Here is a 15,527-nt window from a genome sequence, read left to right as displayed (position 1 = left end):
GGTGCATTATGCGATCGCATAACAGTTATGCGGACCGCATAGTGACCGCATACATAGACAGATTTTTCGGTCGTTTGGTTTGTAATTATGCGACTATTATGCGGTCCACATATCCGTTATGCGGTCGCATATGCGACCGCAGAACCATTCCGGAGCTCCATTTTTGGGTTTTTAAAACCCAACCCTATTTCGTTAAATACACTCTTTGGGTCATGTTTGAGCTATTATCCGACATTTTAGAGTAAGAGAGGGTGCCATAGAGTGAGAAGGTATTCTCCAATAATTGTTCTTCAATTCTTGCCCAAGTTGTATATGATTAAGAAGGGAAACTCACTAGGTCTTCATCCTAGAGGTAAGATTCTACACCCTAACTCTCAATTTCGAATTTTGTGTAGAAATGGATAATAAGCAAGATAATTTCTGGGCAAGAGGGTTGGTTATTTTACATGCATGTGTTATCAAAGGGTGTAGAAAGATTGTTGAAGTAAAACAAAATGGTAAAGGTTGGGTTGTAGGATGATGGAATCCTCCATAAAAGGACCTTGAACCTTAATCCACACTTAGTGTTTGATAAAAGGCTCAAATGAGCTAGAATCATGAGCATCTTCCTAATTTTGATTTAAATTGTTATATTTCTAAAATAGAATGAAGTTGCTAAGAATTCCGAAACATTTAGAGTGTAAAGAAGCTCAAGTGAGGTATGTTGGCTAAACTCTTCTCTTAGAATTGAATCCCACGATATTCATGTAATTTATGTAGACCCTAGGGGTTTGTGTCGAAAGATATACGTTCTGAGTTTGAGCTAGAATCATGAGCATCTTCCTAATTTTGATTTAAATTGTTATATTTCTAAAATAGAATGAAGTTGCTAAGAATTCCGAAACATTTAGAGTGTAAAGAAGCTCAAGTGAGGTATGTTGGCTAAACTCTTCTCTTAGAATTGAATCCCACGATATTCATGTAATTTATGTAGACCCTAGGGGTTTGTGTCGAAAGATATACGTTCTGAGTAAGTTTGTGTTGAAGGATAAATGTTCAATAAGTGTCCTAATTACTATATTCATGTTATGTTGCCGATTGATGATGTGTTCAAGTTTGGGTTGTGCATTAATAATGTGCCGACTTCAAGTCGAGTTCGAACGAAGGCTATTATGATATATTTTGTGAAATATCTTTATGTGCCTTAGACTTTTAATTGCTCACATGTGTACTACACACCTTGAGTTGAATTGTTGTTGTTCATTGATGATGATGCTGATGTTTGAAAGTGAAAAGGTGAGCATGAAATACTAAATACGGCTAGCATGCCAAGAATGATTTTACATTATGGCCATTAGTGCCAATGAAATGAAAAGATGGGAAAGGAGTATGAAATGTGATGATTGATATAAAATAGTTGATGTCTCGATTAAGACAACCTAGCCTATCGGGTCGTGATCAGACACTGTGCCGCACACATAGTAGTGATTGTGCTGGAAATTATAATTGAAATGGTAATTTTGGTTGATGTCCCTAATGGATAGACTAGCCGATCGGGTCGTGATCGGACTCCGTATTAAAGACGGTCGTATTGATATTAAGAGTAATTGTGGTTGATGTCTCTAATGAGATAGCTTAGACGATCGGGTCGTAATCGGACTCCGTACTGAGAGTACGGTGGTATTGGTATGGTGAATAATGGTATTGTGAACAATGGTATATCGATACTAAAAATTTCCTAATGTGAGATAAGGGTGGCAAATGGGCCGGTCCAGGCCCGGGACCGGCCCGGAAACGCGGTCCAAACGGGCCAAACGGGCTAAACGGGCCAGGACCATTTGGCCCGGTTTTAGTGGAATTGGGCCGGTCTCGTGGGCCGTCCTATGATTTGGGCCCGTCAGGCCCGGGACCGTTTAGCCCGCCAGAGCCCGGGACCGGCCCGGTCCCTTAACAGGCCAAACGGTCCCAATGGCTATTTTTTAAAAAAAATAATATAGCCATTGAGCTGTCAAAAATAGCCGTTGGCTATTTATAAAATAGCCATTTACCCCTCCCCCCTCCAAACTTTCTTTGTTTTAATACCATTTATAATTACGTTTTTTCCCTATTTTCAACTATAAATACCCCATCATTCTTTCATTGTTTCTTACAAAATCATCAATCTATCACAATCTCTCTCTAATTTTCTTCTATATCGAGATATATATATATATATATATATATATATATATATACACTATACTATACTATATATACATTTAATATATATACTATACTATATATACATCTTATATATAGTATATAAGATGTATATATAGCTTATCAAATATAGCTTATATATATATACTATACTATATATACATCTTATATATAGTATATAAGATGTATATATAACTTATCGAATATAGCTTATATATATATATATATATATATATATATATATATATATATATATATATATATATATATACATCTTATATCGATATACTATATATACATCTTATATACTATATATATTCGATATTAAATATTGAACATTAAAATTTAGGTCACAATTCTATAATAAAATTTACATAGCATTGTCTTAGATATTTTTTTTTAACATCCTTTTGTCTCTAATATCTATTTAATTTTTTTTTTTTAAAAATATGTTGGGCCCGCTTAGCCCACTTAGCCCGTTTAGCCCGCGGGCCGGGACCGTTTAGCCCGGGACCAAACGGTCCCTACAAAAAGCCTGTTTAGGCCCGGGCCCGTTTGGCCCGTTTAATTTGGGACCGGGACCGGGACTGTTTGGACCGGCCCACTTGGCCCGTTTAGGCCCGGAACCGGCCCACTTGCCAGCCCTAATGTGAGATATGGAAATTAATTTGAAAAGTGTCTTGATCCTAAATTTAGGTTTGATGTTGATTTAAGCTTCCATTGATATTATGATAACTTTGTTTGTATTATTTGTCATTCTATTAAGAGGTGTTTAGTTATACATACTAGTGCTACTCGATAGTACTAACGTCGCTTTTGCCGGGGGCGCTGCATCTTTAAATGGATGTAGGTGGTTCCACAACAGGAGATATTTATCAGTGATAGCAATGCACCTTCTTCCCAGCTGACTTGGTGAGCCCCGCTTCATCCCGGGTTCATGTACCTTTTGTATTTTTGTATATTCCATTTGAGGTATAGCCGGGGCCTTGTTGCCTGCATTATCATAGTACTCTTCTTTATCCATAGAGGCTCCGTAGACATAGTATGGATTGTGTACTGGTGCTGGAAAAGACAAACTATGCTATGTTGTGGTTGTATTACTTGTCCATTTGAAACTTTAAAAATGATGAAACTTATGGTAAAAAATTGGTAATTGCAGACATGACCACTTTATTGTTTAATTAAGGAAAAAATATATTCTCTTATTTCATGAATGATTTTGGGTAGAAGGAATCTAACAGGCTTGCTCCGTCGGGTTTACTCGGTTGAGCGCCGGTCGCGCTCCTCGGTTTTGGGGCGTGTCAAACTTGGTATCAGAGCCTAAGGTTTTAAAGTGTCCTAGGATGTCTCGGAGCCGTGTCTAGTAGAGTCCTTATTATCGGTGTGTTGTCGACCACATCTATAATTAGGATGCTACATGGGCATTTAGGAATAATAACCTTCTTTCATATTCTTGATCGTGCGATAAAGTTGGTTGTAATATTGTTCCTCCTTTAACTCCTACGTTGGTCTAATTTTCAGTACATGGCACCTAAGAAGAAGGCAAGAACTGGCCAAGGAGCCAATGCCACCCCAGGAGTGACAGTTTATCCTATAATTGATGATGCGGGTGAGCAACCGAGGAGTGAGAATATTCCTCTAGTTACTACACTGCCTGACTCTACTATAACTGATCAGACCGCACCTGTTCTTGCACCTACCGAGGATGCAACAGTCTCTCCAACTGATAGCTTCCGATTTTGGTGTTTCTGATGTTGATCTTAGAGGAGCCATACAAATGTTGGCTCAGATAGTGGCTTCCCAAGCCCAGAGGTCAAATATGGCACCCACTTCTTCCAGTCAGCCAGGGGATTCTACTAGTTCCAGGGTGAACAAGTTTCTCCAGTTGGATCCTCTAGTGTCACGGGTACTAACCTAGAGAAAAATCCACAGGATTTCATTGATGATATGCACAAGACTCTCAGAGTTATGCATGCTACTAAGATAGAGGCAGTTAAATTGGCCTCCTACCGCCTGAAAGAGGTGGCATATTCTTGGTTTGAACTATGGGAGGTCCCGTGAAGAAGGGAGCTCTCCCGCGAGGTGAGGTGAGTTTACGGATGCCTTCATTGATCATTTCTTGCCTGCCGAGACTAATGCAGTCCGTGCTACAAAATTTGAGAACTTGAGGCAAGGTAGCCTGAGTGTGTGAGATTACCATATGAGATTCACGTACCTGTCTAAATATGCTATTTACATGCTGCCCACTATGGAGACTAGAGTTCGCCGATATGTACAGGGCTTTAGTCCCTTGGTAATTAATTAGGCCGCTACAACCGCCATGAATTCTGATATGAACTATGGGAAGATAGTGGCATTCGTTCAAGCCACAGAGACCCGCAAATTAAGGAACAGCAGGGAGCGAGAGGGTAGTAATAAGGCCCGGTCTACGGGCAACTTTGGTGGTCCTTCTAGTGGCGGCAGGTCAACCTTCAAGGTCTAGACCTCGTAACTCCAAAGAAGTGGAACTTACCAACCGATCTGATGTTTGACTCTGTCTACTGGGAAGGTCCATCCAACTGTCTATTAGGACCTACAGGCATGAAATGTAGCATCCCCAGTAAAAGGGACGCCAGTACGAAATAATGTACCGAGTATGTAAGGCAGCAGAATAATGGAAAGCTGAAACTGAACTGATAATATAATAACTGAAAGTAACTAGGAGCCAAAGATGATCTGAAGATATGCTTACCTGCTGATACTAACTCAACTCTCTCAATTTAGTAAGTAAAATAGATTTCTGGCCCTATAATGCTCGGTACGTATAACTACTCTACCGTAGTAGGCTCGCTCATAGGCGGTCAGCTATACTAGGCTCTGTATCTTGGCCATTCTGGGCTCGCTCATAGGCGCTCGACCATACTAGGCTCTGTATCTCGGCCATTCTGGGCTCGCTCATAGGCGCTCGGGAACTCTCTTTTATTTCCGTAATACTTATTCAGTACCTTTAACTACCCCAACTCCTATCTGAATATTTTTCAAGGATTATGATATCATATCTGTGAGACTGAATTTCTTGTGTTGGGTTTCACTAAGTTAATCTTGCATGATCTGCTAACTTTTCTTAGACCTTTTGTCTAGCCATAACTAGGCTCTTCCTAAATCAACTACTACCTACTCGTCAGTCCATGCTCATATTTATATTCTGCATAACCTCTCTTGGGTTATGTCTTTTATCTTAACTTACCTTTCGCACCGGCTCCTAATGTATCAAGTGTCAATTCACACATATTTATCAATAACATCCTGGCCGGGAGCCCTTAATGCCTCTCCCCGGCATCGTGCTTGCATAATATTCTTGTAAGGCCCCGTAAAAGTTGCTAATGATTTAAGATTTTAAAGTGCGCCAACGGTATTTGGGAATAATGTATTTGAGTATTAAAGGAGACCTATGGGATAGAGCCACATCATTTCGAATTGATAATGTATGTGTAAGGTGTGTTGCAACATACTAAGTAGTTTTGTAAATGGAAAGAACTTGTGTGGAACAAGTTGGATACATTAAGTGGAATGGATGTTCCAATTCGCACAACATCCTACTTCAAAGGCATGCTGATACCAAACTATAAATACTTAGCAGGTGATCTACATATTATATTAAAGCCCTTTGAGTCTAGTATGCAACGCATTAAACCGTTCGTCATTTGGATATGTATACATAGAGTTATGGCCATTTTACGGGGGTTGTGTCATATGCGCGGCCACGCATATTTGGGAGTTTCTACCTTATGTGTGAGGCCAGATGCGCAGCCACTTGCCCAGGTGCGCGACCATGCACGTAGGAGCCCATTAAATAACCCCAAGGCCGCGTAGAGAGAGGGCTAAGTCATTTCTTTGATCTAGGGCTTGTATAGTAAGGGGAATCCGCCCAATACCTCCCTCTCATGAACCATGGTAATGTTTTTGGAGTAATTGTGAGTTGATTACTACTCCTAAACACTTGTATTAACAAGGAATAATCTTGAAGATCCATATATTTCAATTTAAATCCCCAAATTGGTCAAGAACACTACAAGTTGGGATTCTCAAGAGTTTCACTATAAGAGGTATGTCTACCATCTCTAACTAATCTATAGTGATTATTTATGTATGAAATATGTGTTAGGACTTATGGGATGGTGATTGGAAGCCACAAATGCCTAACCTAGGTTGTGTTGGTATTGTAGAGATTGTAAAATGAATTAATTGATAAGATTTGTGGGTTGGGAGTGAATTGTTGGGCATGCATGTGCTAATGGAAGTTGTGGATGGACTAGAGGCGATTGTGAGGTGAATCACTAGTGTGGAAGGTGGTTGTTAGGTGAAGAAATTCCATATATCACACTAGATGTTTGATAAAAAGTCTAAATGACTTAAAGTATAGAAATCTTGCTAATATTGATGAAATTTTGTTGCATTGTTGTAAATTGAAGTTGTTTAGTGTGGTGGAACATCGTAGTATTATTAAGGGGCGAATTCCAGGTATGTTAGCTAAACTTCTTTCCTAGAATTGAGTTCCATGATGTTCTTGTAAGTCCCGGGTTATTTTTTATAAATCAACTATTCCGAATAAGCTTTGTGTTGAAAGGTATATGCTCAAAATATGTTCCGGATGCTCTTGTCATATGATGTTATCCTTCGGGAATGTGTTCAAAGCATGAGTTGGGTATAAAAATGTTATGACTCCAAGTAGTGTTTCAAGTGAAGGCTATTATTCCAAATTGTGTAAGAAGTCTCAATGTGCATAAGGCTCTTAATTGCTCATAGGTGTACTAAAAGTCATGATTAGGGATTCCTTGTTGTCGATAATCTATATAGATGCTTGAAAGTGAAAGTAGTGAGTTGAGGATATAAAGTGTGAAGTAGTGATTTGGGGATATAAAGTGTGAACACCATTCCAAGAATGAAAGTTATACTTGTGGCCAATAGCGCCAACGAAATGAAATGATGTGTGAAATATTAGGAAATGAGCCTTGATTCAATTATTCCAAATTGACTCCGAAAATAGAATTATCCAAAAGCTTATGTACTCAAGTTATGTCCAAATATGGTTGTTCTAACTAATGCTATGCTTGGTAGGTATTTTCAATATGTTTTGATTTATTACATATTCATGAGTTGAAATTGTGTATTGCCCTTTTGGGGAAATGTATTTCAAGAGTATTTTATATGATGATGTTTATGATGATAATCCTTGAAAGTAAAGAAATTAAAGTGCGGAATATGATATACGGCCGCAGTGCCATAAATGAAGAATAATATGTATGGCTAAGGGAACCAATGAAATAATGATGTTGTAAGTAGTTGAAAGTAATTGTGAAGTGATATATGGTCTGAAAGATTATGAGATGAACGTATTTGTACTTATGTTCCCAATGTGTTATAAGCTCCTACGCCTTCATGAGGAGAGGCTATAGTGTTCCTAAATATTTTCACATATACTCACGTCCCTTTTGCTGGGGGCACTGCATCTTTTAATGGATGCAAGTATGCTTCTAAAGGATGATATGGATCTTTGATAGGGATCTTCTTCACTACTCAGCTTATGGTGAGCCTGCTACAGTTCTAGTGGGTGTTTGGGTCTAGTTCATTTTATGTATTTGGGTATCTATTATCATAGAAGCTCCATGTACACTGTGGGTTATGTACTTAAGTTTTGAGTTTCGTCATGTATTTATGTTCACAGGTATTTATGAAGCTATGTACCCATCACGAGAGAAAAAAATATTTATGGGCCATTGAGGCAAATGTATTCAATATGAAAGTCATGATCTAATTATATTTTGATAAATCATGCATGAGTTATGATGAAAGGTTGATGTAACATAGGCTTGCTCGACTGGGTTCACTCGGTTGAGCACCGGCCACGCTCCCCAAGTTCGGGGCGTGATAGTTCTGGAGTCATATCATATCTGTAGAATCTGTATAAATGCAATCTCATTCCCTTTGCCTTTTTACCACATTCTTCCCTTACTATTCCATAGTTACCTGAACCACTTAACGTTGACTTAATACCATATCACCCCATCTTCTCCCCTTTAGGGGAGTACTAACATTTAATGCTATGAAGATTTACCTATAAATATTTTACCTCTTTATCTTCGGCGTCTTTTCATGTCTTCACTGACTCTTACTCGCCTTGCGGTAACCCTTCTCTACCAATGATAACTGAATTTCTTATGTGCGAGGGTGACACCTAGTGTAACTTGCACACTTAGTTCCTTAATCTTAACTCTGCTCACAGTGCTTGCTTTAGGGAAGCGTCTTCCTGAATGACCTTTAAAGGTTATTCTTCCGTTGTCCATTCTTTCATTTCCAAAACGCGATCTATGAAATTCTCATGATGCTAACTATTATTAAATCCTTCGGTCCCTAAATCATGTTCGATTTTTTTTACTATCCCATACTAATTTCTATTACTCTGGGGGTCTAACTTAGCCTTCTAGTAGTCATGTTGGAGTCATCAACTCATTTCTCGAAATAAGGATATGACTTTATGGCATATACTCTTTTATAGTCTCAAGGCCTGTCCCCTCTTATCTTTTCCTCTACTTGACTATAGACTCTATCATCCTGTCATATTATGATTTACCGTTTTCCCCCCTTTTATCACATCTTACTCGTAATGTTTTATTTACTCTCTTTTTATTCTCCTGCTAATATCTCTGTCTATTACTTTTTTCTGAAAACTTCAACAAAACATTCTTTCACTTTTATCTCCCCTTGCTCCATCTCACTAGCTCTTCGGGTCGCCTAATATTCTCTTTTTTACTAGGGACGGGAGTCATACTAAGGTAAATATTTATCCCCTTCTATGATTCAACTACATGTCTTATGATATTTCTGAATGTTCCAATATTCATACCTGACTGTACTATTCTAGAGTGCACTATCTGGTATGCACAATCTAATAGGACCTCCAACAGGGCCAAGTCGTTAAGAACTCTCTCTCTACTAATGCCCTTACCTGCTGTTGTATTAGCTCTCTGGCTAGCTGTAATTTTTCAAATTGAAAGCAAATCTATATCATTAGCAAACATAAGTCATGGCTCGAACTCTTATGAATTAGCTCTATAACATGATTTGGATTTGAATGAATGGAAACAGACTCTTAAATACCTTGTAGCTTCCTATTTATATAATGTGGTGCACAACACATCTATAAACAAGGCTCTAATAGACACGCCTTGTAGACTCCCTAGGATAGAACTGCTCTTATACCAAGTTTGTCATGCCCCAAACCTGAAGAGGCGTGGCCGGCACCCGATGTAATACTCGGCCCGAGCGTACCACTCTGTAAGTGTGAACTATAGAGGGGCAACCCTCAACTTAGGACGATGAGGCCATATTTTGAATCATCTCAAAATAATGTCTCTCTCATCTGAGGGTTAAACATACCTAAAAGCTCATATATATAATTGAGCAGGCTGACGAGGCCACCATGAATGTCTACAATCAGCAATACAAAACTGAACATGCACACAAGGCTAGCAATGTCACAATACTAACATACAAAATATACAAGACTCGTCTACAAGCCTCTAGAGATAACAAAACTCTATAATGGTCGGGACAGGGCCTCGACCTACACATCAAACTTGTATATATTCAATGGACTCCAAGGTCTAGACCTGGTAACTCCAAGGAAGTGGAGCTTACCAACCGATCTGATGTTTGACTTTGTCTACTGAGAAGGTCTATCCAACTGTCTGTCAGGACCTGCAGGCATAAAATGCAGCATCCCTAACAAAAGGGACGTCAGTACGAAACAATGTAATGAGTATGTAATGAAACAGAATAATGGAAAGCTAAAACTGAACCGATAATATAATAACAGAAAGTAACTAGGAGTCAAAGACGATCTGAATATATGCTTACCTGCTGATACTGACTCAACTTTCTCAATATAGTAAGTAAAATAGATGTTCGGCCCTATAAGGCTCGGTACGTATAATTGCTCTACCGTAGTAGGCTCGCTCATAGGCGATTGGCCATACTAGGCTCTGTATCTCGGCCATTCTAGGCTCGCTCATAGGCGCTCGACCATACTAGGCTCTGTATCTCGGCCATTTTGGGCTCGCTCATAGGTGCTCAGCCACAGTAGGCTCAGTATATAACTTACCATTTGAGAGGCTGCCTAATAGGGGCCTGCCCACTAATTATATATTGATGGTGGTGAAAATACTATAATACGGCCCAATAGGGGCCTACCCACCGATTATAGCTCGATGGTGGTGAAAATATTATAATATTGTATATATATATATATATATATATATATATATATATATATATATATATATATACCCTCTTCTCTTTTGACTAGAAGAAGTCAATACTTAATTGAATATAAAGTACCGATATGGGAGAATATGATAACATATGAGACTAGGATAATGTACATAACAAGACACCATATAACTACAACAAGTCACAACTACTTCACGACTAGCAGTAAGCTCCGATTGGAATCCGTATAACCCATATCACCCCTTATAGACTTCTTATATTAACTTAACAGTATCATTAACATGATAACAAAGTCATTTATCAATGATTCATACCTTATACAATATATTAATAATAAAGGAAACAATTCACAACTCCAACTATCCTCAATTAGCAACTTTATTCGCTAGTTCATGTTTAGTCCATCCATTTAATTTAATCAACATCAAGATAACCTTAAGGACATGAAAGAACACAATACACATACCTCTTAAAGTAGCTTCAAGTCAAAATCCAAGTTATATTTAGCTTACAACAGCCCTCAATGGCAATACAACACCATAGAAGTGACTTAGGCTAATCTTCACCTCCATTCTAAAGTTTCATATGTTTCTTACACCAATTCACTTGATAAACATATAGACATGCATAAATACAGAAACCATATCATAATCACGTTATTTTCCCCATTTTCCCGCCATATATATATATATATATATATATATTATATATATATATATATATATATATATATATATATATATATATATATATATATATATATATATATATATATATATATATATATATATATATCTTTTAAACAACCCAACAAAAGATAACAACATCTCTTACCCTTTAAAGTGCTATCTTGTAATCGTTTACTCCAACACCACAACCAACATATAATTAACCTTAAACGCCATCAAAAAGATGTTAAAAATACCTTAGGAAGTAGATAAAATTCGAATCCTAAGCTTAACTTAGCTCACCATCATCCTTATTCACATCACAACACCATAGAGGGGTTATTCTTCACCTTTGGCTAAATTTGATGTTGGATTATGGTGTATTGTTTTTTGAAATTTGTTTGGAGCCTTGGGGAAATTGTTTGGGAGGGTTTGGAGAGTATGATGATGGAAGGAGGTCGAAAAATGAGCAAAGCGCATCCCAGGAATGAGATAAAACAAGTGAAGGTCGGCCACCTACAAAGTGGGTCCCATAGGGGCTTCCTGCGCAGTCTCGCAAAACCGTGAATATCTCTCTACTCCAATGTCGTATTGACAAATGGTTTAATGCGTTAGAAACTAGACTCATAGATATTCAATTTTATAGTTGGATAATCCAGTAATTCCAAGTATAATGGGAGAAAAGCTCAGAAATATTTGACCTAATATTCAGCATATTTATGAATGTAACTTATGATTACCTTTGCCAACTTTTGTTCCACAACTCGCTTGACTTCAAAACATAAAATACGACTATCGAACGACTAACGTAACTCATAACATAATATCCTTATCATGTTAAGCACCCCAGTCTCACCCCAAAATTACATGTTATAACATTCCCAACTTGTCGACTTTCGAAGAAACTTATTTTCTTCAATTAGTTTATCTTATAAGCCTTCTAACCCTCTTGGTACTTGTTATTCATGATCTTAAAAATTTGTAACCTCCATAGTAACATGATTAACTTACTTTATGTACTTTAAAAGATGATCTCATTTCTGAGCTTACATAAATTAACTTACGACGTACTCTCATATACGAAAACATGGGCTATAACAATAATATTTGCTTGCATAACAAGTGGACGTTAGGCGCCATCATGACTCCGGGGTTGGGATTCCCGGTCGTGACAGGGTTGCACACCGCAACGGCTATATATATATATATATATATATATATATATATATATATATATATATATATATGAATTGGTATGCACGCCGTAGCGGAGAACTTCTATTATAGTAATATTTTAGTTGTTGGTTTCCATTACCGTATTATGTTGTGAGACTGAGAAATGATTGTATTCTGGGGCCCTCTATTATATATTTCTTGTTTTGGTTACATGTTAATTAGTTGTTTCTCTATTCTGTTATTGTTTTTCTACTTATAATCGCACAGGTTTATATTGAGTGTCTTGTCGTATCCTTCATCACTACTTCGCTGAGGTTAGGCTCGGCACTTACAGAGTACATCGGTTCGGTTGTGCTCACACTACACTTCTGTACTTCTTGTACAGATCACGGTGTTGGTCCCAGCAGCTCATAGCGGAGTTTCCTTGGACCTGTCTTTTTAGGAGACTTGAGGTAGAGGTGCACAATGTCCGCAGACCCTGAAGTATCCTTCTTATCAATATTACTGTTCATTTCATATCAGACAGTTATATTTTATTTTAGACTCAATTTGTAGTATTCTATTATCTCATGTACTTGTGACATCAATTTCTAGGATTAAACTAGACAACGGTGTTTATGGATTCTATTGTATATTTCAAGTATTTCAGTCTTATTTTCTTAATAATTTGCTTTTAAAATTATGAAATTCATTAATTGTTTAGCTAATGTTCGCTTGCCTAGCAAGAAGATGTTAGGCGTCATCACGATCTTCTGGTTGAGAATTTGGGTCGTGATAAGTTGGTACTGGACCACTAGGTTCCCTAGGTCTCACGAGTAATGAGCAAGCTTAGTAGAGTCTTGAGAATCGGTACAGGACGTATTCACTTATCTTCTAGAGGCTATATGGTTTTAGAAAATTTCACTTTCTTTCTTTATCTATCATGCAAATTGTTTTTATCGCTGAGTTTGAATCTTTCTTCTCATAGTTTCTCGTAGATGGTGAGGACACGTACGACATCCTCAATTGATCAGGAACCGGAGCCCCAAGTTGCATCCACTACCAGGGGTAGGGGTCGGGGACGAGGTAGAGGCAGAGCTCAGCCTAGAGCATGCACAATGACACCTATGCTGGAACCTCAGATAGAGCAGGATGATGAGATCCCTGTTCCGACCCAGCTAGTCAGACCATCTCAGGTCCCAGAAAGGTTCATTGCTACCCATATGCTTCAAGATGCCCTAGTCTACATGTTTCGCTTGATGGAGAGTATGGCAAAGGCTGATGTATTTTCTGTGGCCTCAGCCGACTCTCAGGACCGGGGAGGAGCCCAAACTCCCGCTGTTGACGACCAAATTTGACCCTCTCCTTTTAAATTAATTTATTTACACTTATTAATCAGTAATAAACGTAGTAAAGTATTTTTAAATCAATAATACTTATTTTTCTCAATATATAAATGATATAATACATATAATAATAATTAACAATATTAAGATCGATAAAAATGTAGTCTCAAATATTTATAAACTATACTACTTTTACTACCTTAATTAATTAAAATAATTTTCATATTTTAATAAACAAGTATTACAGTTAATTTAATAATATAGTCTCAAATATATAATTATATTACCTTTATTAGTTATGACGGCCTTGCTGGCCCAGCTTTATATTGATGTTTAGTCAGCATTGGTTTCCATTCAGTTGTATATTTTGCTTCGCAAATTGTCTTGCAATGTGGCCCATGGCCAAAGTATGACATTATATGTTCAGAGCCCCTTAATCGCAAGTTGGTATGCAAGGATAGATGAGGCACCGGGTGCCGATATCGCCCCTCTAGGCTCGGGGCGTGACAAAAGTGGTATCAGAGCAGTTCTGTCCTAGGAAGTCTACAAGCCGTGTCTAGTAGGGTCTTGTTTATAGATATGTGGTATACCACATTATATAAGCAGGGGACTACAGGGCATTTAGGAGTTGGTTACCCTTCTTTCAAATCTAAGTCGTGCTATAGAACTGAGTTATAGGAAATTTGAGTTAAACTTACCTGTTGGGGTTTGCATGCACAGATGACGATGACTAGGAAGACTACGGCTAGTCAGAAGAGAGATACAGCAGTGGGTGAGGGGACCAGTAGGGTACCCCCAGTAGATGGGGCCCAATCGGAGGCCCGGGGAGAGACCCCTACCCAGCCATTACCGGCTCGTCTACCACCTGAGGAGATTCCTAGGGAGCTCGCACATCCAGTTCCTCTTGCGCTTCCATCGGATCAGGACATGAGGAGTGCGGTGCAATTGTTGACACAGTTGGTAGCTACCCAACAACAGGCTAGGGCATCCTCTAGTGCAAGATCTTTTGAGGGGTCTCGGAGTTCAAGGGTCCGAGAGTTTATTGCTTTAAGTCCCCCAGAGTTCACGGGGACAGATCAGAGGGAGGACCCGCAGGAAATCATAGATCAGCTTCACAACATCTTTCGGGTTATGCATGCCACGGAGAAAGACGCGGTTGAGCTAGCAGCTTTTCGACTCCGAGATATAGCCATCCTTTGGTACAAGAGATGGGAGAGGTCCAGGGGACGTGATGCACCTCCAGCTATTTGGGAGAATTTTTCATATGCCTTCCTTGACCAGTACTTACCATGGGAGATCCGACAGGCTCGAATTGATCAGTTTCTAGCCCTCAAGCAGGGCAATATGAGTGTTCGAGAGTATAGTCTAAGTTTTGACTCATTGGCCAGATATGCACCATCCATAGTTGCTACTATGCGGGACAGGATTCATAGGTTTGTAGTAGGATTGGCCCCAGAGTTGACTGAGGCATGTACCACCGCTGCATTGCAGGATAGTATGGATATCTCCCGGATTCAGGCATTCACCCAGAATATAGAACAGCAGCAAGGAACAGAGAGGACTGAGTCAGGGCAGCGTAAGAGGATATGATTTTCCAAGTTTCAGGAGCAGTTATAGGCCCCAATACATGAAACGACCACCTAGGCCTCCGCCACCTCAGTTACAGGGTTACAAGTATGATCATTATACTCAGTCGGGACCAGGTGAGAGCTCATGGGCGTTGGATTTGTAGCAACAGTGAGGTTCAGGGCAGACATGGTCATTTTCGTCGTGGTGTGACTCTGTGGTAGAGGACACTTAGGCCAATGCCGAGCCGGTTCTGATGCTTGTTATACATGTGGACGTCCAGGGCATATGATGCGAGATTGCCCAAATAGAGATTCTGGGGGTATGGCATAACCAGCGAATTCAG

The sequence above is a fragment of the Nicotiana tomentosiformis genome, chromosome 11 (assembly GCF_000390325.3).
Source record: "Nicotiana tomentosiformis chromosome 11, ASM39032v3, whole genome shotgun sequence".
Lineage (NCBI taxonomy): Eukaryota > Viridiplantae > Streptophyta > Magnoliopsida > Solanales > Solanaceae > Nicotiana > Nicotiana tomentosiformis.
Note: the sequence above shows the minus strand (reverse complement) of the source record.